Below are 26,247 nucleotides of genomic sequence, written 5' to 3'. Positions count from 1 at the left end.
ATATATATATATATATATATATATATATATATATATATCACCATCACTAAAATTTAAAAATCACGTGTTGAACACGATTTAGGGCATCCCTTGTCACATCTAGTTCTAATTTGAAGGATCAATTAGTTTTATGCTTTCAAATGTAGTTCATGGCTATTATTATAATATATATATATATATATATATATATATATATATATATATATATATCATGTGGTTCACAATACCTGAATATCGGTGATCGCTATGTCCACAAAATATTTGTACCAGGCAGATCTACCCAAAAGGATCACTTCTTGCCGACTCAACCACGAAGCCTAACCCTGAGAGTGTCAAGAGATTTGAAGTCGTGGCCTCTTAATAGCAAATATGCTTTAATGACGAGGACTCGACCAACTAAACTACCCCTCGGGACTAGTGATTTATATATATGTTACATAAGTTATATATATTAAATATTAACCATATCACCATCACCAAAATATAAAAATCACGTGTTGAACACGATTTAGGGCATCCCTTGTCACATCTAGTTCTAATTTGAAGGATCAATTAGTTTTATGCTTTCAAATGTAGTTCATGGCTATTGTTATTTTACCTTTATAGTGTCCAAAGAGAGGCATTAGTGTCCTGAGTGAGATTAATTAACTGAAGCTCTTCTTGGCCCAATGTATTTTTTTTTCTTCCATTTGCTTTAGATGGCCTGCCTTTGCATGTTTTATTCGAGCTATATTGTAGATCATTGAATTTGGTTGTATTTTCTTTTCAATTTTTAAATAGTTGAGAAGAAAAAAATGTTTGCTCGTTCTTCAAAACACTGGTTGTATGATTAGCTGATGAATTTCATCGCTGAACTTCAATGAACTAAACTTTTTTTAGTGAGATTCGCTGAATTTCTATCCGAATTCGGTGAACCTTGTGACACATACTAACTACCATGACATGTTCGTGTGCAATCCATATGATACCAAGTGTACAAGATGCTGATATGAACACATTTGGTGCGGTGCTCCTATTGCTGTAGCACAAATTGACCCATCAATTTTTTTTTGATGCTTGGGGAGAGTTTCCAGGTGGCTACATTAAAGGGTTATTGCCAGGAGGTGTGAACTCACCATTGAGAGCTTTCAACTCTGTTGGTGGGCAACTGATTATTTTTGATTTTGTAAAGGGTTCACTTTATGTCTTGCTTGTTAGAAGGAATAGTGCTGATTAGAAGACAAAGCTTGATGAACTTCTTGCAAGCGTGAAATAATGAGAGAAATGACTTTAAACAGATCCCTCATTCCATCTCATTTGAATGTAGGCTTGATGCCATCTTAAGAATTTAATATGTGCTATAACAGAGCCTCCCTAAATTGTTTTTCTCTTGGTATGAAGGAGCTAAGACACCACCATGTATTTCAGTGTAATTAGAAGGATGTCTAGCTCTCAACAAAATATGACAAACAGGAGGCAGAGATCAGAGGGATTGGAGCAATGCTAGATGATTATAAAGCCATACTTGAAGATCATAGATGTCATTGCACATTAATTTTCGACGAATTTTTGCAACTTCTTATATGAATAATTGGAAACTAACTTTCTTTCACCAAGACACAGAATTTCTTAACACTTATAAGCAGTGGAATTAGAACATAGAGCTAAAAACACAGTCACACAATTTACACACTTGATTTTCTTGGGAGACCCAATTGGGAAAACCCTCTATTTTGCTGTAGTATTTTTATTAATAGAGTTTGAGCAATATAATCTCTTACAAGGCAAATTGTCACTTTGAGAACACTCTTGTCCTCACGCTATACTAGCTGGACGAGCATTGTAAACACATTGATCCCTGCTCCTACTTTTTTTGCACTTAGACAAACCCTATTTCTTAGCGCAAAAGACTCCCTATTTCTTAGCGCAGAGGACTCCCTATTCTATAGGGCTCGACTACTATTTCCTAGCGCAAAAGTGCCCTATTTCTTAGCGTAATTCTGCCACAAGAAAGTCTCTCTCATATTGCATATTGGCTCCTCCAAGAAACACTCTCACAACAAAGATATCTCACACACAAACTCATGCATACAATAATAATGACTCAAACTTTGTGCCTTTTGTCCTTTATAGATTTTGTCCATGCTATAATAGGCAACTTACAAAATTGGAAGTTGAGTTGTGTTTGATTAGTTAATAGAGTCAAACTGGTTCTCTTCTCCAATCATCACTTGGAGTTATAACTCGTCCTCCTTCAATCAAAGACTGAAGTTCTCAACTTGTCCTTTTCTAAATTCGCTCCATGGTAAAGGAAAGACAACTCATGGTATTTCTGGCCAAGGCACGAGCCAGAGAAGACCTTCACTCGCTACCATATTCAACACTCCCTCTTAGCAAGGAAGGGATGTTGTTCAACTCCCAACTTGGCTATGAAATAGACAAAACTTTTTGCCAATGCCTTGGTCAATATATTTGCTCTCTGCTCCTCTATTGGGATGTACGGTAGCTTCGCCATCCCTTTTTGCACACAATCTCTGAGATGATGATACCTGATCTTGATATGCTTGGAGCGATCATGAAACACTGAATTCCTTTTTTTTATATTAATTATTTTTATTTTATCTCACATAGGAAAATCTGGGCAGATCAACCTCGAAGGGAATCAAATCCCGCTGGTAAGACTATCAGGGCCTAACCCCAAGGGCATCGAGGAGAGAATTGACCCTGTGATCTCCTAATCGGCGAGGCACTTAACAACAGGCACTCGACCGGTTGAGCTAACCCTTGGGCTGGGTTATGTATTAGATTATATAAAGGTTATATATATAGTATATACTAAGCTATAGAAATCCAATATTACATAATTTTATAATATATATCTTTTATTTTATAAATTAATTTGTTATATATATATATATATATATATATATGATTAGGTTCATGTTAAAAATGAGTGAAGCTGGGTTAAGTTTTTTTTTTTTTGTTAATTTTATCTCACATAGGAAAATTTGGGCAGATCAACCTCGGAGGGAATCAAATCCCGCGGCCAGACTATAAAGGCCTAACCCCAAGGGCGTCGAGGAGAGAATTGACCTTGTTATCTCCCGATCGGCGAGGCACTTAACTCGATCGGTTGAGCTAACCCTTGGGGTTGGGTTAGGTATTAGATTATATAAAGGTTATATATATACTAACCTATATAAATTCAATATTATATAATTTTGTAATTTATGTCTTTTATTTTATAAATTAATTTGTTATATATATATATCTATATAAATATATATATATATATATATATATATATATATATATATATATATATATATATATATATATATGATTATTTTCATGTTAAGAATGAGTGAATTTGGATAAATATACACCACCACACACTCGATCAATGTCGTCAATGTCGATGAGCGAATTTAGTAAAAAGTTGATAGAACTTGAGAATATGGTCAACGGAAATGTCGAGGACATTAAGCAGCTCAAGGATACAACAAAGAGTATGAAGAACCAACTCCAACAAGATTATGATGACCTTTGAAGGGACCACACAACCCTTTCAAATAAAGTTGATCAAAATCACACTCAAGAAATGGGGTTGTTGACCTTGATCTGTCAAAAATTTAATATCCCAGTTTATCTACAACATAAAAATAATGAAGCAACTCAACAACTAGATTCTTCAAATACATCTAATCCATCAAACACACCTCATGTCCTTGAATCTCCACATGCATCTTCCATTCCCAATCCATAAAATAGTAACATGAATTTTCAACATATGCAAATCTCGACCCAATTTCCCTTCTTTGCTCCATCGATTGCCACATATCAAGGAAGAGCAAAACTTGAGATTTCCAAATTTGATGGTAACGGAAAAAACAATGTTGCATGGTTCAATAAGGCAGAGGAGTATTTTGAGATTTACAGTATTGACAATGACGATGAAAAAAATCAAGCATGCATCCATGCAAATGGAAGGCAAAGCTTATAATTGGAATATGTGGTGGAAGAAAATGACACATGCTATCAATTGGAGGAAATTTTGAAATGCTTTCTTTAATAGGTTCCAAGGTGTCAAAGACGAAGAGTTTCTTCATGACACTCATCGGGCTACAACAAAAGGGAGATGTGGATGAATATACTAGAGAATGGGAAACTCTAGCTACATGAGTAACTCGATTAATTAGATTCACGCCTTATTCAATCATATATCATTGGACTTAAACCACATCTCCAGGATGAACTTAAGCTTTATGACATCTCTATAGAAGAAGCAAGATAGAAAGCAAAAGCTGCAAAAAAGAAATCTAGCGTAGAAAATACAAAGTACGTTCCACCACAACTACGTGAAGGAGGAAAAAGTAATCTGGAAGTGTAAAGAATAAAAGAAGGTAAGTGCAAACATTGTGGCGAAAAATGGGATCCCAGACATATATGTGTTAAGGGAAAAAAGACCAAGACCTTGTATATATGTGAAGAAACCAATGATTAAACATGGTAGAAATTGAAGATTCTCCACAATTTTCCCCAGAATCAGATAGGGAGAATATTCAGTATCATTATTAGCTATGACAGGGATATCCCAGCCCAGACCTTGAAGCTAAAAGGACATATCAAGAAGAACAATGTAATGGTTCTAATAGATACAATCTAGAATCTCCGTTCTACATTGTACCACTAGGAGTAGATGTGGTCCTAGGTATCAGATGGCTACAAACCTCGGGCACTTACTTCGCCAACCATTAAAAGCAATTTATAAAGTTTAGATGGGAGGGGCATAAATATGTTTATTGGTTTTCGACCACCTCAAAATCAAATTGTGTCATCCTACTAGATGATGAAGCTGATCTGAAAATGAGCACCGATGTATATAGTGTAGTGTCATCAAATGGAAATGCTCGCTTCAAAATTGGTTAGCGAAGAACCACTTGAATTTCAGGCGCTGATTCAAAAACATGAAAAGGTGTTCCATGATCTTCCAATGAAGATACCTCATGAAAGAGAAATTGAGCACATAATTGAAGTCAAATCGTGGTCTAACCCTCTTAGCGACAAGCTGTATAGGTATCCACATCATCAAAAAACTGAAATCGAAAGATTAGTCCATGATCTTTGAAAGTGTGGTATCATCACAAAAAGTAGAAACCCTTACATTGCTCCGGTAGTTCTAGTTTGGAAGAAGGATGGATCATTTAGATTGTGCATAGATTATAGAGGATTGAACAAGATAATGATTAAAAGCAAGCTCCCTATTCCTTTTATAGATGAAATGTTAGATGAACTTCATGGAGCCAAGCATTTTTCGAAATTGGACTTGTGGTCCGAATACTACCAAATTAGAATAAGATTAGAAGACATAGTGAAGATCGCCTTTCAAACCCATGAAGGACATTACAAGTTTAAGGTAATGCCTTTTGGGTTAACTAATGCTCCAATGACCTTCCAGGCTACCATGAATGAGGTATTCCGATCTGAGAAAGTTTGTACTAGTTTTCTTTGATGATATTCTAGTCTATAGTAAAACATGGAAGGAGCATCTACAACATTTGGAACAAGTTCTCACTATCTTAGAAGAACATCAATTTTATGCAAAAATGTCCAAATGCACTTTTGGGAAGGAAAAAGTAGAGTATCCCAGACACATAATATCCAATGAAGGAGTAAAAGTAGATCCTAATAAGATCAAGGCTATAAAATAATGGCCTAGATCAACTAACATCACCAAGTTGAGAGGATTTTTAAGGTTAAATGGATACTACTGAAGGTTTATTTGAAATTATGCTCATGTCACCACATCTTTAACAAACCTACTAAAGAAAAACTCATTTCAATGGGATGATGAGGCATAAAAGTGTTTTGAAGATTTAAAGGAAATTATGTCCAATGCACTTGTATTAGCAACTCCAAACTTTTCAAAGTCCTTTGTAATTGAATGTGATGCTTTAGGTTTTGGCATAGAAGCAATATTGATGCAGGATGGCCATTCAATATCATTTGAAAGCAAAAAGCTCAATAAACAAGAATTTTTAAAGTCTACATACAACAAGGAAATGCTCGCCATTATGCATGCATTGGCCAAGTGGAGGCAATATCTTTTGGAAAGTAAGTTCTTTATAGAACAAACCATAATAGTCTTCAACACTTCCTCTAGCAAAAAACACTCTCTACAGAACAACAAAAATGGATTGAAAAAATTGCCGCCTTTGACATGCATATATTACATAAGAAAGGGAAAGACAACATAGTAGCATATGCTATGTCCAGGAAAGATGAAGATTCGTCATTACTTGCAATTTTGGTTATAGTTCCAGAATGGCTTAATGAAATTCGAAATGAATATGCAAAATATCTAGAAACATGTGCTATAATCAATAATCCTCTTCACAATTCAAAATTTGAATGGAAAAACAATATTTTGTGGTGTAAAGGAAGAATTTACCCAAGCCCAAATTCCAAATATAAGTCCAAAGTTCTCAAGGAGTACCATGATTCACTATCAACACGACATGTAGGTTTCTTTAAAACCTACTATAATAATGATATTCAAAAATATGTAGCGCCAGAGAAATAAGAATGAGAACATTATGATGCTTGGTCTGCTCCACCCATGAAATATTCCAAACCAAAAGTGGGAAGAAATATTGATGGACTCTATCAAAGGGTTACCCGTGTTAGATGGAAGATACAAAATCCTCATAGTAGTAGACAGACTCACCAAGTATGCATACTTCATAGGAATGAAGAAATCAGACTCATCAAAACAAATCGATGAGATATTTTGCGAGAACGTGTACAAACTATAGGGGTTTTCCAAGGTCATTGTTAGCGATAGAGACACCAAATTTAAAGGAAATTTCTGGATGGAAATTTCTAACATATTAGAACATACCTCAACATGAGTTCAACATCCCATCCTCAAACAAATGATTAAACATAAGTTGTTTATAATTTTTAGAAGCATACATATGCTGTTATTGAACAAACAAGCAAAATAAGTGGGCTCAATGGTTACACCTCGCCAAATGTTGGTACAAATCCACTTATCACTGTTCAGTTAAAATGACCCCATTTCAAGCTCTAAACAGTTATGAACCTCCTAAATGGAAGGACCTTGCCATTGTCGAGACAAAACTTCCAATAGTTAAAGATCAGTTAGAAGAAACCCAAAAAGTCTTCTAAGCACTAAAGGAAAATTTGAATATTGCAACAAATCATATGAAGCAGCAGGCTGACTGAAACGGAACAAAGAGAGAATTTGAGGTTGGAGAATGGGTATTTGTTAAACTTTAGCCCTACAAGCAATTGTCCTTAAAACAGAAGGGAAAAAACAAATTGGCACCAAAATTCTATGGATTGTACCAGATTAACAAAAAAATCAGTGAAGTAGCATACAACTTAAGCCTTCCTGATAAAAGCTCTATGTATCTTGCCTTAAAAAGGCACTTGGCAATGTTGGCATACACCAAGCAGCACAGACAACACTTCCAACGTTAGATGATGAAGGGAAGATCATTTTAGAACCAGAAGGAATCATCACCACCCAGGAAAGCAGATTGCGATCATGAGTAATCAAAGAGTACCTTATTAAATGGAAGAACCTATTAGAAGAAGAAGCCTCTTGGGAGACAAAAGCATTTCGTCAACAACATCCGTCGTTACGTATGCTTTGAGGACAAAACATATTTTCTAGAGGAAGGCAATGTTATGTAAAATTTGTAACTTGTAATTATAGTTTATTTAGGGAAAGGGCACGATCATAAGATCATTTCCTTTCTTGAAAAGGCACCCAAGGTTGTATATAAGCCAGGGGCCCTCTATGTAAAAATCATCATTCATTGTTTAATATATATATATGTGTGTGTGTGTGTGTGTCAATTACATAATAAAAATTGTCTGTGCTCCACATAGAGCACTAGAATGAGCAGAAGCCCTCCAACCATGATGTAGTACAGGTTGAGATCCACCTCACTCTTTTAGTGAAATCCCAATCCTTGAAGGTAGTTGTCAATACGAGTGTACCATGCTCTCGGAGCCTGCTTGAACCCATAAGGAGCTCTCTTTAGCCTGCACATATGCATGTCTCTGCTGAACTGCTCAAACCCTTTTGGCTGCTCCATATAAATCTCCTCCTTAACCACTTTGTTGAGGAATGCTTTCTTCACGTCCATTTGGTGGATCTTCCACACCATCTGTGCTGCAAGTGCCAAAATCATCTAATGGATGAATACTATGCTACTGGGGCAAAGGTCTTATCATAGTCTATGCCCTCAATTTGTGAGAAGCCCTTGGCCACAAACTTGGCCTTGTACTTTTCCACACTCCCATCTGCTCCATGCTTCACCTTGTACACCCAATGTGAGCCTACTACTGATTTTCCCTCTGTTCATGGAACAATCTTCCATACATTGTTCTTCATGATGGAGGAATATGTCTCCACCATTGCATCCTACCAAACCTGTTGAGAGGCTGCGTCCTCATAACAAGAAGGCTGTGTGTCCAATAACTCGGTCATCATTGCCATATAGGCGGTGTACCTCTATGGTTGTTTGCTCTGCCTAAACATAGAGCTAGGAGCTTCAACTCCTAGGCCCCCTGAATCAGGTTGGTGGCCCACTTGTCTCTCTTCATCTCTGTGCCAAGAGTCTTTAATTGAGTAGTTGCCTTCTCTCGTCCTGGTATCTCCTCCTCATCATCCTGTTGTGCATCCTGCTGTGTGGCCCTCTTGCCACTTGACTGAGACTCAAATTGCGATCCTGGCTGAGGCTCCTCTGTTGGAGCGAGTGGCTCCTCCTCAAGTACTTCAACCTACTCTTACTCTAAGGGCTCCCTCAAATCTCTGTCCTCCTCAAGCCTCACGACTGACTTGATAACTGTCTTCTTGAGTGATGGAATATTCACCCTGTATGCCTGAGATGTCTCATTGTAACCCATGAAAATGCCTTTCTTTGCTATGGGCTCCAGCTTGATTTGGCTATCTTTGGACACATGGCAATAAAATTTTGTGCCAAAGATACGAAAGTGTGAAACATTAGTCTTCTTGCTTGTGAAAGCCTCCTGGTGTAGCTCATCCAAGCACCTTGTGTGGGCTCTTGTTTTGCAAAAATATTGCAGTGTTGCGTGCCTCTGCCACAAGAACATAGGTAGTCCTTGATCATGCTACACGGCCTTGGCTGCTCCAACATTATTGCAGTTCTTCCTCAGCCATCCCATTTTGCTGAGGGTTATGGGGTGTTGTCAACTCTCTCCTAATGCCCTCCTTGGCACACAAATCCTCGAAGGTATTGGAGATATATTTCCTGTCATTGCCTCTCCTCATTGCCTTGATATTCTTCCTGGCTTGGGTTTCTACCAAGGCCTTAAACTCCATGAACTTGGTTAGACCTCATCCTTATTCTTCATATAAAATATCCAAGTTTTTTGAGAATAATCATCAATGAAAGTAACATAATACTTGTGTCTCATAAGTGATGGAGAAGAGAAGGTCCCGCATACCTCTGAATGAACCAACTCCAAAATCCCTTTGGCTCTGCTGTTACGGCTCTGGAAAGATGACCTGGGATACTTTCCAAGTGTGCACCCCTTGCACACTCCATTCTTGTCAAGACTGTACTGTTGTAGTCTTGTGGCTATTTGTTGTAGGATATTTAATGCATCATGATGTAAGTGTCCCATGCACCTATGCCAAAGTTCTCCTACATCTCTGCTTAAGGTTGCACATGTCCCAACTTGCAACTTGTAAAGATCCTTCATCCTTACACCTATTTGCTTCTTACATCTAGAAGCTAAGTGCTAGAGGTAAGCCTTACCTATGCCGAAGATGACATCATAAGCCTTGTCCTCTAGGGTTGCCATCGAAACAAGGTTCTTCTTCAACCCTAGAACATAGAGGACATCTCTAAGATGGAGAGAGCTCCCAGACTTAGACTCCCTCTCAAAGCTAACAATACCAACTCCCCTAGTCACATACTTGCCATTATCTCCTAGCTCAATATGAACTTGCATGTCCTTCTCCTCCAATTGGTTGAAACACTCCTTGTTCCCGGTCATGTGAAAGGATGCTCTGTAATCAATATACCATGTGCTACTGTGTATGGAGCTTGCCATTACAATGAGCATTGAGAAGTCTTTCTCGAATTGAGAAGCCAACCCATCTACCTCAGCTGATGCAACCACATGATCCTTACTAGACCCCTTCTTTCTGTTAGGACACTTTGTAGCATAGTGCCCAAACTCATGGCAATGGAAGCACTTGATCTTACTTAGATCCTTCTTCTTCTCGCCCTCTTGACTGGTCTCAGCCTTGCCTTTGCCCTTGGCTTTGTTGCCTTTGCTTGCCAGGGCAAAATTCTCCTTGTCCTCTGTCTTCATTGATATACCATCTCTCGTCCCTCTCTGGATTTCTTTTGAACACAGTGACTTCAGAACCTTTCCCAGTTGGGAAAGTTTTCTCAGCCACACACTGCATACTGGAAAACATACCAAGACTTATGGAGTCTCAAAAGTGCAAAGACTCACAAGGCCTTTTTATGCTATTGTCTTGCCCACACCACCTAGCACATCCCAAACTTGAGTTTACTTTGAAAGATATGTGACGATGGGCTCTCCTTTGCTCATCTTGATTTTTCTTAGCTTCTCTTTGAGAGCTAGCTTCGTGACATCACTAGATACTCGATACAGATCTAAGATGGCTTTAAACATCTCAAATGCTGTCTTCTTCCCATGGAGATGAGGAATGATATGGTCCTTGACACCTTCTAGAATGATCCTCCTTGCCTTGGTATCATTCTTGTTATGATGGGCCAACTGTTGGGGATCTTGAGCTTTATTGAAATCCGCTCATTCCACGAGCAGAAGTTAGAGGCACCCTCTAAACAATGATCTGCTCTTAGTCCTTGGACTGACATCTTGCTTATCCCAAGAACTGCTTTTTCAAAACTCTGAACCGTGCTCTTCACTAATGATCAACTTGGTGCTAGTCTTTATGTTGATCTATGCTCTGATACCATGTTAATTTCCACGTCATTATGCAATTGCTTAGATGATTAATTGGAAACTAACTTTCCTTCACCAAGACACATAATTTCTTAACATTTATAAGTAGTGGAATTAGAACATAGAGTGAAAAACACAATCACACAATTTACAAACTTGATTTTCTCGGGAAACCCAATTGGGAAAACCCTCTACTTTACTGTAGTATTTTTATTGATAGAGTTTCAGTAATAGAATCTCTTACAAGGCAAATAATCACCCCGAGAACACTCTTGTTGGACTCACCCTACAAACACACTGATCCTTGCTCCTACTTTCTTGCGCTTAGTTAGACCCTACTTCCTTGCGCACATGCTTCCTATTTCCTAGCATAGAGGACTCCCTATTCTATGGGGCTCGACTCCTATTTCCTAGCGCATAATTGCCCTATTTCTTAACGCAATTCTGCCACAAGAAAGTCTCTCTTCAATGTTGCGTATTGGCTCCTCTAAGATACGCTCTCACAACAAAGATCTCTCACACAGACTCGTGCATACAAAAATAATGAATTAAACTTTGTGTCGTCCTTCCTTTATAGATTTTGTCCACGCTATAATAGGCAAGTTACAAATTTGGAAGTTGAGTTGTGACTGACCAGTTAATTGAGTCAAACCGATTCTCTTCCCTAATCATCACTTGGAGTTATAACTCATCCTCCTTCAATCAAAGACTGAAGTTCTCAACTTGTCCTTTTCCAAATTCGAATTGCCATCTATCTTGTAGTTAATTGAAGAATGATCCACGTGATTGATCCTCCAACACTGTGCATGAACTTGTGAACTTTATCTCGGAAACTGGAAGATAAACTCACCATCTCCATGGTAAAGGAAAGACAACTTGTGGTCATTCTGGCTAAGGCAGGAACCAGAGAAGATCTTCACTCGCTACCATTTTCAACATTACAGTTGATATTTCTTTTATGTTCCAGCGTCATTGTAGTTGCCCTTATGGCATTTTGATTTCGATGGAACGATTCACCTTGCCATCCTCTCAACCTATGTGTATTTTGAAGGAAAAATATATTGTTAGTGTAATTAAGAAGAGTGATGCATCTAAGAAAGATATCTTAACTAATGAGGGGCTTGAGACTATGAAGGGGCCTAGAATAGTTAGAGAGAAATTGGCTAGATATGGGGTGTGTGAAGCTTCTCGCAATCCATGAGTTTAAGAAAGAAACTGGAGGCTTCAAAATGAGCATGAAGAGTATGGAACCAAAACATCATAGCACATTTTTCTGACCTTCTACAACTCGATGACAATAGTAGTGCTAGATTGAACATTGTGGGGTAAAAGTCCATGAGACATCGTTGTGGTTGAAGCGATAGTTTGTAGGGTCGACGTAATTTAACCATTTCTATATTTGGTTCCTTTGGAAATGTGTCTACAGGGATAAAGAATTTATTTGGTAAGATATGGCACACTTACAAAAAGAGTTTATGAGGATTGAGGCTAAAGAGCGCATTGCAAAACTTGACGAAAGCAAAGTTGAAGTGTTGGAAAGTGGCCCGAATTTGGGCATTCAAGGCTGTTCGTGACCACGAGTTGCAAATTCAGACCTTCTCGGCATGTTTGGGCCTCCCGACAGGTTGGAACCTCGAACAATGGCCGAAACCTGAACATTCAGATGTTTGAGGAAGTTAACAATTTTATAGTTTTTTTTTTGTTATATTGATTTAAAGGGGTTGAATGGCCATTTGGCCTAAGTCCCCAACTCAATGATTTTCGTGTTTACACTGTCTTTTAATGGATCCCTGCCTTTGTCAACACTTGACTGGCATAGTCAGCGAGCAACGATTAACCATCTGCTAATAGATTTCGCTTGTTTTGAGGCTAGTCATTTTGCCAGGGATTTGCATGGGAATGCCTGAACAAAATTTGGTGTCTTGAACTGCCATGATTGGTGCTTATGCTCAACATGGTGATGCTCAGATTTGGTGCTTACGCAGAGCAAAATTAATGTAATGAGTTTTGTATTAGTTAGTTAAATGCCTTATTAATTATTAATTAATTAACAACCAATTACAAACTTATAACTAAACAAATTTTCAAAGGAATGTATAAAAGAATGCAAAACCAAAGAGAAAGGGTTTGGAAGCTAGGTCTAGGAATGATTTTTGTATCAAGCAGTCTGTGAGACATTTTCATAACCAATAAAGATTCTAGATCTTGGATGTGTTTACAACTTGTTTCTTTCCTTTGTTATTCATGTTATCTTTGCATCATCTTGTTAATACTTAATGGTATTTTGGAATTAGGATGAATTTGATTTCCGAATATACATAAAGTTGTCTTTGGATAGGTTTTTATTTGTGTAAGCTAGATAGATTTGTGCAAGTCACACTTGCTATCCTATATGAATAAAGCCTTTACGCTCATGGTTCTTTATAATGAATACTATTACATCCCTTTAATCGCAGTTGTTTAAAGCATTTCTGACCGAGTTCTAACTTCTTGAATTCAGTGATCCTCTACTCAGGGAGGAGGTTCTTTTTCTACCTTTGTCATGGTTTTTAGCTTTTGAATCTGTGGGTATTCAAGATATGGCTTGTGGGTTATATAAAGTAATTCTCTGGTCAAGATCCATTGTATGAAAAGCTTGCTTTCTGACAAAACTTATCAAAGAAGAACTCTCAAAAGCTTGGGCATGATTCCCTAGCCAAGAATTGTCTCTAGAAGCTACATCACCTATAATGGCTAAGTGAGGTGTCACAAATTCATGACATGGATCACAATGCATGTAGGTATGACTATATGTAGGTACACAAATCTCAATGCACAATGCACAAATTCGAAGGAATGGTGAATGGATTCAAGTGTGTGGCACCCCACCTATAATGATGAGCTAGGCTTGAAAACAAGTCATTAAATACATCACATAGATAACCGCTTTTAGCAACTTCAAAGCTAATTTTATACATTTGCCTAAGTTTATTGGGGCGGTACAACCTTACCCTCATTATGAGTGTTAATTCCTAGGACATAAAATATTTCCTAGGTCACTTGGTTAGAAATAAGTTAAGGTAGGGGTGGTAGGGCCTTTTTTGGGGGGGGCGAGGGTGCTGATTTGCCTTGGTGGACGAGTTGGATTATTGTTTTATTAGAGTCTTGGGAGGGAAACAAATATTCCATTCTCGAAGGGCTTTTCCATGTTACTTCTCTCAATCTGATTAGAATTAAATAGTGGGGGATTATTGTAATACAATTCAACATTTATATTTGTCTTCTTTACCTCAAGATCTGAAATTAAAATCTATTTTCAAGAGGATTTATTCTTAGCTCAACTATTTAAAGGATTACTCTTTGCATCATGTGTAAAGACATAATAATTAGGTGGCAGATAAGCTTGCAAAGAAAGGGATCAAATTGGATCCAAGGCACCTTTATTTATTATTAATAACAGGGTGGGATCTCAACCTATTTCCTAACCCTTTGAATTATGGTTAAAATTTTAAAGTTGGTGGGGTGAGAAGCTCCATCTGTTCAAATCTCGTGCATGATACATGGAGGCTCTGTATATTATAGGAGTAGGTGGCATCTAGTATTATAAGGACATTGCCTACCTCATGCAAGCGATGGTGTTATGGTGTGGTGTGTTGGTTCGTGTGAAAATTCCTACACTGTAGGAACCCCTACTACAACAAATCTGAATATACTTCACCGACTTGATTTCTTAAATTACATCCGTCAAGTTATTCTTCTGAATACTGAAGCAAGTTACTTCTGCAACCTACACTAACTAAATATTTGATCTCATGAAACAGAAAACAGAGCAAAGAACAAGATACATAGGACACACTTATTTTTGGATGCAATAGTCCTCGGAAAAAACCCAATGTGGAAAAACCGGTGCAACAACTTTGAGGGTTTATTATTATGCAAGAGAAATATCTGAATACAAATCTAGGATGCTCATCTAGCAATCCTTTACAGAGAAAAGTACTGGCAAAAAATTTGAGTGAGTTTTACCTCACTTCACCCAATAGAATTCTCGCTGATTTGGCACAAGACTGGCTAACCCCAGCTATTTTTGTGCTGGCTCTGCGTCAGCCTTGTGTTACCTTCCTTGCCCTCTGCGTCAGCTCTCTCGGCAGTCCCTGGTAGTTCTGGCAGTTCTCGACAGTTCCGACAGTTCTCGACAGGTCCGCCTGTTTTGGCAGTTCTGCATTTTGTGTGATAGGCAACTTTTCTGCTCTGCGCTGGCCCTTCTGGCTCTGTGTCAGGGCTGTGTGGGCCTAGACTGGCCCAATATCATCTCTCCCGGCTACTGCGTTGCCTCTCTGCAAGCTCTCTCTACCTCTTTGTTAGTATTCTCTGAAACGTACTTCTCCTGTATTCTCTCTACCCCTCTACTATTGAATGATCACTTAGTTCAAATTTCTCAGCTTCCTAGCCCCAAAAATCGAACTCTAGATCAATTCGTTCTCTCCGTGTGTATTTCCAAATGAACCCCAAGCCTCCATTTTATACTTTTCTTGTTGAGTCTTCAACGACTGAGATTAAGTCTCTAATCAACGGCTAAGATTAAAACATGACTTGATCCGCCTTCTAGATCATTCTCACCCATATTTTGATTAATACCAATTAATATTTTAATTTCCCTAAGTTTAGACTTAGGAACTCCATTAAAAATATTAATTATTTTAATAAAATACAATCCGGGTGGAATTTCACCAAACGGTTTTTAGGTTCTTTAGAACTCATGTGCCTTAGCCTCTCCACCAATTTTCAAGGCTAGAGCACTTTCGATGCTACCAAAAACTAACACTCCCTCTTAGCGAGGAAAGTGCTCTAGCAACAATGTCCACTTGCATGCTGCTCTGTTTCTGAAGCACCTCCTTTTTGCATTGCTGTTGCCACCAACACTGTGCTGTTGCTGCTACTGTACTGCTGCCCATGACACTACCACTGCCATTGCTGCATCTGTACTACAACTCCCTCTTAAACGCTGCATCTGTTATGCTGTTAGCACTTCCATTGTTAACACTGCATTTGTACTGCAACTCAGTCGTTGAGAGAAGCAACTGAAAAACATCCAAAATCAACTGAACTTAATTATGTTGAACATAATACAATGAATGTTGGAATTTGACTGTTGTTGACCCTCTGAATCCTCTGCGCTGTTGCTGACTCCTGCACTGTGCCAACTGCACTACTGCCAACCTTGCTCTATGCTGATCAGTCTCTGGTCCCCAGCTACTGCATCTGTCCTCCAAACACTCCACTGCATCATCTGACACTAAGTCCATCTCGCTACTGCTGAATCTTGGGCTCCCATAGCAAGGAATTGATCCAAGAGGTGGACTCCTCAAGGATCTTGCCCACATGTAGTCCTCCCGACTATAGCTCAATATCGCCCCATCTCCCTCCTGGAGATGTGTGGGCACTCATGGCAAACTCATCCTTGTCAATCTTTGTTGAAGCAGCCTTAGGATCATGTTTCTCATCCTTGTCCTTTTTCTTCAAAGGACACTGGGATGCATAGTGGCCCATCTCGCCACAACTGAAACATTTCACCTTCGAAATGTCCTCCTTTCGCTTTGGCTTCTGCTGTCCCTTTGATGCTAGAGCTACGTTCTCCTCCTCCTCCTTCGTCTTTGTGCCACTCCCACTGCTGCCACTGAGGTTGACCTTCACTAGGTCCCTCCTTAACTCCTCCTGTTGAAGAGCCGCCCACATCTCCTCCCATGAAGGTATTTTTTCGGTGCCCAATATGCTTACGAAAACTTTCCATTCATCCGAGATTCCATTAAGGGCTATCCTCACCATCGCGGTTGGCTGAGGAGTGGACCCCACTGCAGCAAGCTAGTCTCTAGTGTCCTGAAGACGTTGAAGATAGAGGTTCACCCCTTCTCCTTTCTGCATCAAAGTCCGCTGCAACTTCTGCTCCAAATACATCTTCCGTTGTTCGGAAGAGCCTTCATACAGAGAAGACAAGGCTTCCCACATCTCTTGGGTTGTATCCTTGCCCTGCAAGTGTGAGACCACATGATCTCGAACTCCATCGAGAATGAGCCTCTTTGCCTTCCCCTGCTCGGCCTTGTATTTCTTCTTTTGATTGTTGTATCTCGGGTTGTATCCTTGCCCTGCAAGTGTGAGACCACATGATCTCGAACTCCATCGAGAATGAGCCTCTTTGCCTTCCCCTGCTCGGCCTTGTATTTCTTCTTTTGATCGTTGTCAGCAGGAACAACTACAACACTATTGACGTAGGTCTCAAGATCATGTTCCTCCAGAACAACTATGATTCTGGTCTTCCATATGACATAGTTGGAAGCTCCTTCCAACCTGTCCTGATCTCTGAGCCCATGCGATGCCATCTCACCCAATTGTCGAACTGACTCCTCTAGTCACTGCTTAGCACTGTTCAGTTGCTCAGCAAGTGAGAAATTCGAACTTTCTGGCGAAAATTTCTCTAAGGAGAAAATTCCCCTTCTATGTGTCTTCGTTCTGTTCCAGCAGATTTATGCCCTAGCAAAAACTGTGCTCTTCAAGCACTGTGCTGAGGCTTTGCGTCACTCCCTCTTCCTTTGCAAACTCACGAACTAGAAATAGTACCTCTGTCGTCTCACTCAGAGAGAGATTTCCTCGGATCTACTTCTCGGCAAGGACTGCGCAATCCCTTCAAGGGGATTCGAATTGCTGCCAAGTGCAGCTTTCGGCCTCACTACTCAGCACTGGATCTGCGCTTTCTGTTTCAAAATCAGTCCTCTGATACCATGTGAAAATTCCTACACTATAGGAACCCCTACTACAACAAATCTGAATCTACTTCACCTACTTGATTTCTTAAGTTACATCCATCAAGTTATTCTTCTGAATAGTGAGGCAAATTACTTCTGCAACCTACACTAACTATATATTTGATCTCATGAAACAGAAAATAGAGCAAAGAACAAGATACATAGGACACTTATTTTTGGACACAATAATGCTCGGAAAAACCCAATGTGGGAAAACCGGTGCAACAACTCTAAGGGTTTATTATTATGCAGGAGAAATATTTGAATACAAATCTAGGATGCTCATCTAGCAATCCTTTATAGAGAAAAATACTGGTGGAAAATCTGAGTGAGTTTTACCTCACTTCACCCGGCAGAATTCCGGTTGATCCGACACAAGACTGGCTAACCCTAGCTATTTCTGCGCTGGGTCAGCGTCAGCCCTGTGTTACCTTTTTTTGCCCTCTGCGTTAGCTCTCCCACCAGTTCCCGGCAGGTTCGTCTGTTTTGGCAGTTTTGGATTCTGCGTGACAAGCAGCTTTTCTGCTCTGCGCTGGCCCTTCTGGCTCTGCGTCAGGGCTGCGTGGGCCCAGACTGGCCCAACGTCAACTCTCCTGGCTACTGCACTGCCTCTGCAAGCTCTCTCCGCCTCTCTATCAGTGTTTTCCGGAAAGTCTTTCTTCCGGATTCTCTCTGCTGCTGAATGATCATTTAGTTCGAATTTCTCAGCTTCCTAGCCCCAGAAATCAAACTCTAGATCAATTCGTTCTCTCTATGTGTATTTCCAAATGAACCCCAAGCCTCCATTTTATACTTTTCCTGTTGAGTCTTCAACGACCGAGATTAAGTCTCTAATCAACAACTAAGATTAAAACATGACTTGATCCGCCTTCTAGATCATTCTCACCCATATTTTGATTAATATCCATTAATATTTTAATTTCCCTAAGTTTAGACTTAGGAACTCCATTAAAAATATTAATTATTTTAATAAAATATAATCTGGGTGGAATTTCACCAAACGATTTCTGGGTTCTTTAGAACTCATGTGCCTTAGCCTCTCCACCAATTTTCAAGGCTAGAGCACTTCTGATGCCACCAAAAACTAACAGTTCGATGGAAGTTTTTCAACGATGCATTTGATGTGATGGCTCAAATCGTGATTCTAGAAAGCTATGCCCCTTATAACTTTAGCCCATTAACGAACCCATGCCATTGATAGTAATCTACGTGGCACCCATGTAGCGCCACGCCACAATGACATGGGGGTCCACAAGGCATGTATATCATATCTGTATTGGGACATACTTTAGTTCCCCGGTATTGTGGTTTCCCAATATTACAATTCCCTGAGCCAATATCACTTTCCTTGGTACCATATTCCCTGAGGGGTGGAGCCAATATTGCTTTCCTTGGGATCACCCCCCCTTCGGTAATTGTGTTTCCCCGGCTCGATATCACCTCTCCCGAGTACCTTATTAAGTTATTCCCTAGGATCACTTCCCTAGCATTGCATTCCCCAAGCCAGTATCACTTACCTTGGGTACCATATTCCTCGGGATCACTCCCCCTTGGTATTGTGTTTCCTCAACCCGACATCATTTACTTTTCTTGGGTGCCAATTTCCTTGTTATTGTGCTTCCTTCGACATCACATTTTTCAGGCCAATAGGAAGTTGATTAAATGTCTTAATCCCTTGCATGTTGTTCATTGGGTTTCATGTAGAAAACACATTATTTCAAGACTCTGGTCATTTCATCAATAATGAAACATTTAATAAATCACTATTGTTTCCTTGCACTACTTGCAATCTAGTTAAACTTATTCAGAGAGCTATGATTATCAATTTACTAAGCATGAACACACAAGTTCTTAGAACTATATAAGAAGAGTTACATTTCATCACATTACTAATCCTTTTAACAAGTTGAGCTACTATATTCATAAGCCATTGTTGTCAAATAAGAGAGTATAAACATGCATTTTCTCATGTCAATCATGAAATAATGTTGAACAACATAGTCCAGACATTCATTAAAATCATAGACACACAAGATCTCATACTTAAGCATAGCGTTGAATATCATGATTCATGATGCAAATATGCAATTGTAATATGCTTATTTGTATATCTTAAATTGGCTGGCAATTGAAAGAGGGACTTGCACTCTCCACCCAACCACAGACAAGCTACACAACGACTTTCTTGGAGTTGACCACCCCCGTGTCGGATCTAATGTTCGGGGAAATGCTTGCTCAGGGAATTAACACCAAAGGCTTGGTTAAACAGTCATGAGTATGGATCCCATTGCCCAGGGGGTTTATCAACTGGTCAGCAAACACCAAGGTGGTTTGTCAGTTGGACCTACAACAAGCACTAGGGTGGTTTATCAACTGTTCCTAGCAGTAAGCACCACAATGACCAAAACTTTCCTTCGATTTCATTCACATGGATTCACCCAAGGTTCAGATGGGGTATTGCCTAGTCTTAGGAGTTGGAATCCACTGTTCATGTGGTTTATCAGTTGTCTTTTCATAGCAAGCACCACAGGGGTCTGATGTCCACTGTCCAGGTGGTTTATCAGCTACTTAGCAAGCACCTCAGTGACCTAGAATTCCTTTTTGAGGTGGTTTATCAGCTATATAACAAGCACCACAGTGATTCATTCTTCCACTGAGCCTTCCATTGATCCACGATTGGACACACAGTCTAGTGGCCTCACACACAGTTTGAGAATTCACCCAAAATTCTCAAGGATTTAATCCATGGTTCATATGGGGTATTGCTTTGTCTAAAGAGTTGGAATCCATTGTCCAGGTGTTTTATCAGCTATGCAGTAAGCACCATAGTGATTCAGTCTTCCACTGAGTTTCTTGTTGATCCACACAGGCTTAGACAACACTATCTAGTAGTCTCACACATAGTTCACTGGGAATTCACCCAAGATTCACAGGGGTTTAAGTCATGCACAATGCTCTGCATATTAGCTCAAACACCGCTCTGTCTTCTATTGCCAATAGTCAACAACTCCCATACGCTCCAATGATCAGCTGAGCACACTCGGAAGGGAGAGGAATTCAGTCCAGGAGAAAACTCCAGTGATTTTGATCAACAAGAGAGTTCAGATGCCAAATGACCAAATCATTAATTTTTGCATTCAAAAGGCATCTTTAGATTGGCTCAAGTAAAAAATGAACAGGTTTTAGCTGAATCCTATTGACTTTCTGCTGTACATCTGGGATTACAAAGAACACTTGCATTTGAATGGGACAGTTATGTTATGATACTTTCTCAAGCAGGGATTAGTTTGTCAGATTCAGATGATGAAATTGTGTGGAGCTGGAATGTAAAAGAAGGCAAGGTAACAACACTTTCAGCATATGAAGCCATTTCACATTTCTTAATGCAAAGTCATCCTGTGAAGTGGTGGTATTCCCTTTTATGGAAATGGCATTTACCTATGAAAATCAAATGCTTCAGTAGGTTGGTTCTTCAAAGGAAAATTCTTACTTGGGATAACTTACAGAAAAGAGGTTTCAAGGGACCAAATATATGTTATATGTGTCAATTAGATGGTGAATCCATTTCTCATCTATTTCTTTTCTGCCCTTTTGCAAAAACTGTTTGGAGGACTTTACAGTTTAAGGGTACCTAGGAAGGATCAGACTTCGAAGATAGTCTTAGGAAGTGGATTCTGGAAAACAAAAAAATTTCATACCCTTCGTTTCTTTGTGACTTGGGGAATTTGGATCTGCAGAAATCAGAGAATTTTTGAAGGAAAAGTTCCAAATTATGCAACTGTTTATAACAAGATTGCAGATTTTTCTTGGATTTTTTTGGATTTCACAAGAAAATTCATTAATCCTTATGACAGTTTGAGGACTATTTCAGCTTGGAATCTCTGTTTTAAGTAGATGTCAGCTTTGTTACAGCTTTAGTCATTCAGTGTCTTTTCAGAAAATTGGGACATTATCAGTTTTGTTGGGTTGGAACTTTTATCATTTTGATATGGGGTTAGATGTCTAGTTACTAAAGTATAGAAAATCAGTTCCTTATGGCTATTTGACTATAAGAAGCCATATTTTGGTCTTTGGAACTTGAATCTGTATGTAACTTTGATTCTATCTCATGAATGGCAAGTTACTGTGTTTTTTCTTTGTGAAAAGAAAGCCAAAAGACCAACTCTCTAGCGAGAGACCACCCAGCAGAAACCAACAACGTCTAAGAGAGCCCACCTCCTGTTCTCTTTTTGCTATGCCTTAATATAATTCTTTCTAGTCTCCTTTCGCGCATTTGAGAGGTTGCAGGTTTGTCCCTTTGATGCGCTAGAGGAACGGGCACCATCTTTTACTCCACCACCTCCAATCACATCTTATAAATTTGACTGTCAGTATGTGGCTCACCTCTAATTGTATCTCATAAATTTGATTGTCAGTAAGTTGCTCAACCAGGTCTGCATGCGTTAGCTCATTAACTTAAGCATTTAAGTTTAGGGTCAGGTTCCTGGCTTTTCAAGCAAGCAACCTCCATTAGACATTGGGGTCCTTCAGGTGGCAATGATAAGAATTAAATTTAAATGTTTAAAACATATTGTATCAGTGAGCGGTGGCTCCTCTGCCCAAACTGGCATTTCAGTCACATTACAAAAGTTGGGGGTAAATAAAAGGGCCGACACAATAGGGAAAAGGGAAACCTTATGTAGTGAACCTCAAAGCCATATTAATGATATTTAAGGTTTATAAACTGGTCCAACTAGCTTTTTAAAGCTAGGAATCTTCAATTTGTTCATGCAAACATTTTGAGAGGGAGCTTTTCTTAGAATTATCACTTTGGCCCGTTATTTTTTACTTCTTTTACACTTTTTATTTTATTTTCTTAGTCCTCTCCCTTTAGATATGCTTTTTTCACATAGGACTCTTTTGGGGTGGAGTCGGTGGACCTTTTTATTGAAGTGGTTTAACTTCAACTTTGTTGTTGCTTTTAATTTGTTTTTATTCTCTTTACCTTAGCCTTTTATGGCTTTATTTGATTTAGGCTTGTCTTTGACTTTTTTCTTTGATTTCATCATTGGACATTCTTAGATGATATTTGATAAGTCACACATAAATGGAGATTATTTTTTTATGAATGGGATGGTAGTGTAAGGGAAATGATGGAAACTGTTAGGTAGGGTTAGGATATGGAATATTCTATTCACCTTGATCATCAATAGTACAATCTGGCCTAAGTCATGACACACTTGTTTAAGGACAATTATGCCATGCCATGGCACACAAGGCAAAATAATAAATTCTTTACTTGTTAAGAAGTGTTGTCAATTCAAATCCAATGTTTATTACTTTCATGACAAGTTAGAAACCATCACACCATATTTAAGCAAGAAACTCACACATGAAATCATATCAACTGAAATAACATGAAGTACTATTTGTGAGCACACATATAATCTGAAGTCTAGGGTGCAACAGCTGATATACCATAGTAGGGTCATCTGAAAAGGCCCAGTTATGTATCTGATGGAAAGAAGTGGAAGAACAGGTTCGAATCTGAGAAGATGAACAAAGGATCTCATCAAAGCAGCATCATCACACCCAAATGAGTGTCTTTGAAGGTAGTTATCCTGAAGGGGCAACGTTGAGTTTTGTTGATAAGTTTTTTCAGAAATGTATTTTTAAATTTTTTTCTCCTTTTTCTGAAGAAAAAATCTTTATATTCAAAGTAGAATATACATAATACTCTGTCCAAAATGACTGAGCAAAAAGTGACCAGCCTTTCCAGTCTAAATACCAAACCTACATACAGTTCATATCCAAACTCTAATCCTCCGCCTGTTCATACATATCATTGATCTAACAAACTAGGAATACAGAGCTTTACATGCTTGCTGGAAAAAATTATATCCTCTCTATCAAATAAAAACAGGACAGACCATCAGACTAGGACAGTACAACTAATAATGGGACATGATAGCCTCCTGTTCCCTGCCATCAAAGAATTAATAAAACACAAGAGAACCTTCATTCAAGAGAAGCGCCTGTTTGGGTAGGGAGTCTTCCTGAGTCCAATTCCCTGCAGATATATGAGAAGGAAATCCGCTTGAAAGATGCTTCAGGCAAACCACTTCCATTTGGTTCCTTCTTTTTAGCCCAATCAATAACTGGCTTAGAATCTCCCAACAGCTGCAACTTCTTGATATTCTGTTTGGCTGCAAAGAAAAGAATAGTCCATAAGGTTGAGAATTCAGCCTTCATATTAGAGCCATTCCCTGGTGCATAACTGAAATTGAAAATGTCTTTATGGACATTTTTGGATATTTTTAATTTATTCTGAAGTAATAAATTTTTTTAATATGTTGTGTTTATACATGGTTTAATATATTCACATGTTGATATAAACGTTTTATATACTATGTATATTCAGATGTTTTAGTAAAAGATTTCATTTTAGCCCCCTGTATGTTTATGTTTGTCATTATTTGTAAGGCTCATGCCAATGTCTTATAGATTCTATTTGTATTTTCTATTTATATTTTGCCCCCTAAATATCTGTTCAGGCCAAGTTATCAAAGGATGGGACCAAGGCATTGTTACCATGAAGAAAGGAGAACGTGCACTATTCACAATACCTCCAGAATTGGCCTATGGTTCTTCTGGCGTGCGACCCACTATACCTCCCAATGCCACCCTCCAATTTGATGTGGAATTACTTTCGTGGACTAAGATTGTTGATGTATGAAATGATGGAGGCATTATCAAGCGAATAATATCTGAAGGAGAAAAATATGAAAGACCCAAAGACCCAGACGAGGTGACTGGTAATTCATTTGAAGTTAAAGCTAATTTTCATCGTCTTTTAATTGTATTTTTTTTAAAGGATGACCAATAAGACCATGATCCTGCAACTGTGAGACTTTTTTTTTTCGTTTTTGTTTATATAATTCTAGTTTTTTTGTAAATGTGTATTTTCCCATTCTTGTTTGGGAGTCACTGTTATTATTTTACAACTACATATGGCAGCCCTAGTGGGTCCTGTATTTTCAGAAACTGGTATACCGATTAAAGTATGAACTTTTGTGCTAACTGTGCTGCGTCTTTATAATTAGTGAAATATGAAGCAAAGCTTGAGGATGGAACACTCGTGGCAAAATCCCCAGAAGAAGGCGTGGAGTTTTATGTCAATGATGGTAAATTTTGCTCAGCTGGGCAAAACTGTAGATTTTCCCAATAGCAGATGGGCTTTATGTCACTATTTAAGCTGCTTAAAAAACTTGTTTTGCCATCTTGTTACCTTCTCACCAATTTATGTGCATTAAGGTTTCAATCTATTCTATTATTACACTTGTGATCTACAGGACACTTTTGTCCAGCTACTGCGAAGGCAGTCAAAACAATGAAGAGAGGAGAAAGTGTGATTCTTACCATAAAACCTACGTGTAAGCTGAAAGCTCCAAACTCGGTTTGTTCTATATTGCTTTGGGTTGATATTTTACCTTCCAATGTTGAACTGTATATATGCACTTCTAAGAAGAATATTGCTTTTCTATTGTTAGTATTGTCATGAATCAATCCACAAGTTTTCACCCCTGTGCACATGATATCATGGGTCAGATATAAGTCAATGTCTACATGTGGTTAGTGGCTTAGGAAATTGGGCTTTGGTTATCATACGGAGTCAAAAGATTTCATTGTCATTTTATATTTTATGCTTATCCATATACATGAAGTTACCTTCGGAATTAAGTTCCTTGGTTCTATTGATTTTTTTGTCAAGAGGATATGGCTTTTCTCTTTTAACAGAATGCCTATGCTTTTCTTTCTTGTTCAGGCTAAGCTCTGCATGTAATATTCTATTTCTCTCCATTGTCAGTTAGTGCATGACTAAATAGTGAGGAATTACGCAACTCTTGTCAGCTTGGCTGAAAATTTTATGTCAAATAGTTTAAAGCACCCAAGTTTATAAAAATAGTTTGGAGTACTCAGGTTTGCTCTTTTTGCTGTTTGCTGGGAAGTCCATGCGACATGCACATGTTTTGTAGAGCTCCCGTTACAGTGACTAATTTTCTCTCCTTTGAAGCTGCAATCTAATGTCTTCCTTTAGACAGGATTTGGCTATCTGCTTGTTACTGTTGCCTTAGAAATGTATAGTTTTATTATTTTCTTTTGGTAACTACACTTAGATACATGATTGCAATAGGAAAACTAACGTGATATATTGATGCTCAGATGCCTTTGGTGAGCAGGGTAAGGATGCTGAAGAGGGGTTTGCTGCGATTCCTCCAAATGCTACTATCACTACGAGTTTGGAATTAGTTTCATTTAAAGCTGTTAAAGAAGTAACGGAAGATAAGAAGGTTATCAAGAAAATCCTGAAGGAAGCTGATGGGTATGATGAACCAAGTGACGGGACGGTAGTGCAGAGTATGTGCATATTTTAGCAATCTTGCTCTTCCAAGTAAAGAAATTATGAAATCTGAGAGGCCTCCTACAATTATGGGGTTTAAAGTGG

At 38.7% G+C, this 26,247-nt stretch overlaps 1 pseudogene across 1 annotated transcript in view; it reads left to right on the top strand.

The window, feature by feature from the left end:
- LOC149182460 (peptidyl-prolyl cis-trans isomerase FKBP62-like) overlaps positions 1-26,247 on the top strand; it is a 36,915-nt pseudogene that overhangs the window by 7,347 nt on the left and 3,321 nt on the right. Inside the window, exons 3-6 of the transcript XR_016257130.1 lie at positions 24,296-24,556; positions 24,845-24,925; positions 25,094-25,174; positions 25,965-26,159. The product of XR_016257130.1 is annotated as a peptidyl-prolyl cis-trans isomerase FKBP62-like (transcript). The remainder of the gene's footprint in view (positions 1-24,295; positions 24,557-24,844; positions 24,926-25,093; positions 25,175-25,964; positions 26,160-26,247) is intronic.

This window comes from Pinus tabuliformis, chromosome 3_2 (genome assembly GCF_031772625.1).
Source record: "Pinus tabuliformis cultivar Carrire ecotype Pingquan chromosome 3_2, CPIR1, whole genome shotgun sequence".
Taxonomy (NCBI): Eukaryota; Viridiplantae; Streptophyta; class Pinopsida; order Pinales; family Pinaceae; genus Pinus; species Pinus tabuliformis.
Note: the sequence above shows the minus strand (reverse complement) of the source record. Positions and strands in the feature narration are given on the sequence as shown.